Source organism: Mirounga leonina, unplaced genomic scaffold, assembly GCF_011800145.1.
Source record: "Mirounga leonina isolate KUSES-001 unplaced genomic scaffold, KU_Mleo_1.0 Mir_173, whole genome shotgun sequence".
In the NCBI taxonomy this organism is placed as follows: domain Eukaryota; kingdom Metazoa; phylum Chordata; class Mammalia; order Carnivora; family Phocidae; genus Mirounga; species Mirounga leonina.
This window is the reverse complement of record NW_023270447.1, coordinates 15,542,533-15,546,803: the sequence shown is the minus strand read 5'-3', so window position 1 is coordinate 15,546,803 and position 4,271 is coordinate 15,542,533.

Genomic DNA, 4,271 nt, shown 5'->3' with positions numbered 1-4,271 from the left:
CAGAATGTGACTTTATTTGGAATAAAGGTAGTTAAGGTATGGATCTTAAGAGGAAATCATCCCAGACTGACTCGGGTAGTCTCTAAATCTGATGGAAGGGTGTCCTTATAAAAGACAAAAAGGAGGCACGTGGTGGCCCAGGAAAGACGGCCATGTGAGGACAGAGCAGAGATTGAAACAAGCAGCCCCAAGCCAAGGGGCAATCGGAGCCAGCTGAAAGGAAAGATTCTCCTTTTCTAGAGTCTTCAGAGGGAGTGTGACCCTGCCAGCACCTTGATTTCAGACTTCTAGCCTCCAGAGCTGTGAGGAAATGCATTTCTGTTGTGTTGGGCCACCAAATTTGGGGTGATTTGTTGTAGCAGCCCTCGGAAGCTAATAAAGGCCTAATGTCCCCCAGAACACACAAGAGGGATCAGGTCATACTTCCTTCTGTTCAGTCCCCAGTCCCCGTAAAGAATGATTCTACAGGCTTTCTGATGGCTTTGTTATTAGAACTGTTGTCATTCATTGAAAGACCTAGGAAGAAGAAAACCGTTTCTGCAGACCAGTGTGGACACAAAGTGTCCTAGCAACAGTGACAAATATTTGGTGAAGGAAAGTAGGATGTGTCTTGAGGTTGTTTGTAGCAGGGCTCACCCTACTCAAATGTAGACACCAAGGAGATCAGAGAGCTGATTGATAGGCAAATAACACTGAAATCTGACTACATGGAAATGGTGGGACAAAGGAAAACAGATTAGACTGAGCAGAATTTGAAGACTCAGAAATTTGATTGTTTTGTTTTTCCATATTATAGTCAACAAGTCTGTGGTTAACTTGTCTGGGTAAGTCTATGAAGGACCAGCCTCAATTTTAAAACCAAACATGAAAAAATGTTGGGTGAAAAATGTTTCTGCCAGCTATACGCCAGATACCACCAGTTTTCATCACATCCCCTTAGAAAGCAAAGAAGTTCTATTATGTAAGGTTCAAGATAGCATACGTAGGTTTAGGCAAGGGGTTGATAAACAAAATTCGGAACAGTAGTTACCTCTGAGATTGAAGGTTTGACAGGTGTTGTGTTTGAGGAGGGACATTACGGTAATGTTCTCCTCACAGTAGTTGGTAGGTTTGGGAATGTTCATGTTATTATGTCTTACAACTTAGTTGTGTTACATATATGACATATGTAACATAATTTTATGCAGCATATGATATATACAAAAGAATATATGAACATAAATAATGTAATTTAATATAACCATTTGTAATAAAAACAATTTTTTAAGATTTTATTTATTTATTTGAGATAGAGAGTGAGCAAGCAAGAGAGCAGGAGCAGAGGGAGCAGAGGGAGAGGGGAAAAGCAGGCTCCCCGCGGAGCAGGGAGCCCAACCTGGGGCTCGATCCCAGGACTCCGGGATCACAGCCTGAGTGAAGGCAGCTGCTTAACCGACTGAGCCACCCAGGCGCCCCTAAAAACAATTTTTAAACCAAACTGAAAGTTCCGTGGGGCTGGAAGAGAGCTGTGTTCCAAGGATCACATTTAGGAGGAGAGCCTGGCAGCTGTATTGTCCCTGTGTCTTGCTTCCCCATGAGACTTGGCTCACTTGGTTCTCGCTGTCCCCCCACCCCAACCCAGCGTCCAAACTGTCCACTCCTGCTCCCAACTCTTCTGAGGTCCAAGGAGGACATAAGCCCCGCTCCTTCCAGTCCTCTGAGCACAACCAGCAATTTCCAAAAGCTGTTCTAGTAACAAACTATAGAAATGATCCCTGTTCTACAAAGCGAGGGCAAATGGGAAAGATACAGGCAAGGAAAGACAAGCAGAAACTTGGTGTGGCCTGTCGGTCCCTAAATGGGGGGCACTTTCTGCCCACAGACTCATCATACCCTCTCCCCTTCCCTTCTTCCCTTGCTCATGTTCACCCTCCAGCAATACTATGTTGCTTGGGGTTCTCCATGCGCTTCTATGCATCCAAGCCTTTGTCTGTGCTGTTTCTTCTGCCTGGAATACCATCCCCACCTTTCTCTGCCTCATCTTCTCTTACTCACCTTTCGCCACTCAGCTCAGACACGCTTCCCCAGGACAGCTTCCGGGGACCATCACACTGGGCAGAGAACCCGCACCACACGGCTCATCACCAGCCCCCAGGTGAGCATGACCTCCATGGAGGGGCAAATATTCCTCCTCGATGTCTGTGCCCCCTGAGATGTCCCAAGTCCTGGCACAAAGCAAATGCTCAGTCAATCCTTGTAGGATGGAGATTAGGCTAAAAATAATCAAAGTTCCAAAGACCGGATTTCTGATCCAAAGATTTCAAGGAGAAAAGTAAGACTTTTCTGAGCCTCCAACTTCCTCACCCTGAAATTACCTCATCCCAGCTCCAAAGGGCTGGGACTCCTCTGCACACACACACCTTGCTTGGCTCCCTTACCCACCACCACTCCCTTCCCTGTTCACAGCCAAATGGCTCCTCACAACCCCCTTCTCTGTCCAATGCATCTTGCTATTCCAGGACCAACCGAATTTCAAACCCAAGACCCCTTATATCCTCTATCTCATTTCTGGCTTCCAATCTGAGGGATGGGTCTTCCTGGCTGACAGGAAAAGTCAGATAATAAAAGATCTGGACCCTCAGGCCTGAGTTGATGGTCCTGCCTCCTCTGGAGCCTCTAATGATTATCTTAGGGGAGCCCTTATTCCTGGAAGAGAAGGGGCTTTATCACATCCAACATCACACTATTTTAACCCTAGGGTGTCAGGCTATGGTTCAAAGCATGCCGGAACTCAGCCACAGAGCTAGTGAGGTAGGGGAGGAAGCTTGAGGAAAGTGGGATGCGGGGTGGGAAATCTGACCTTCCCCAACGTGCTGGCTCCAACGCAGTGTCAATGAGATGTGCAGACTGAAGCTTAGCTCAAACTTTAGCCTGCACCTAAGAGACTCACCCAAAGGGGTAGTGGGCAACCTGAGCGGTTCTAATTGCATCTCCATCTGGCCAGATTAGGAGAGGAGTGCAAGTCCAGCATCTCTGCAGAGAGCAACTAGAAGTTAAGGAAGGCCCAAAGCCTTTGAAGAGGTGCAGATTAGAATATCAGGAAGGACAAGCATGAGAACCATGAAGAACTAAGGGCTAGATGGGCGGAAGAGGTGGTGTGAGGAAGGGGATGGGAAGGTTCCAGTAGAAGAGGCAAAAACGTTCTGGCCAAAGTGCTACAGGAACACCAGGGACCCAGAGGGGGTTGCAGAGGACATTGAAGGGGAGCAAAACTGCAAGAGGGTGGCACCTGGCTGGGCCAATAGGGCTGCAGACAGAGCCATCCTAAGGCAAGCAGGGACTGTTGTCTCTTAAAGAACGGGTGGGGCCGGCTGAGCACTCAGGTTGAGGGGATGGGGAGTAAAACAGGAGAAAAGGTAAGTATGCTCACTAACAGGGGCCTGCCTACAGAAAGTGTCAGAGGCTTCCTAAGTGAAGGCTCCGGAGGGGGCATGCACTGTGGTTTACTCTCGGTGTGGGGGAGTGTGTGTGTAAAGCTTCAAACACACAAAAAGTAGAGAAAATAATTTAATGAACCCCCATGTGTACTTCCCCAACTCTAGCAATTACAGTAGATGGTCAGTCTTGTTTCCCCCCACACTTCTGCCCATTGCCCTTTGCCCTGGATTTTTAAAAATATTTTTAAAATTTAAATTCAATTAGTTAACATATAATGTATGATTAGTTTCAGAAGTAGAGTTCAGTGATTCATCAGTTGTATATAACACCCAGTGCCCGTTACATCACATGCCCTCCTTAATGTCCATCACCCAGTTACCCCATCCCTTCCCCCCTCTCCCCTCCAGCAAGCCTGTTTCCTATGATTAAGAGTCTCTTATAGTTTGTCTCCCTCTCTGATTTCATCTTGTTTTATTTTTTCCTCCCTTCCCCTATGATCCTCTGTCTTGTTTCTCAAATTCCTCATATCAGTGAGATCATATGATACTTGTCTTTCTCTGATTGACTCACTTCACTTAGCATAATACCCTCTAGTTCCATCCATGTCATTGCAAATGTCAAGATTTCAGTTTTTTGATGGCTGCTTAATATTCCAGTGTGTGTGTGTGTGTGTGTGTGTGTGTGTGTGTGTGTACCACATCTTCTTTATCCATTCATCTGTTGATGGACATCTGGGCTCTTTCCATAGTTTGGCTATTGTGGACATTGCTGCTATAAATATTGGGATATAGGTGCCCCTTCAGATCACTGCATTTGTATCTTTGGGGTAAATACTTAGTAATGCAATTGCTGGG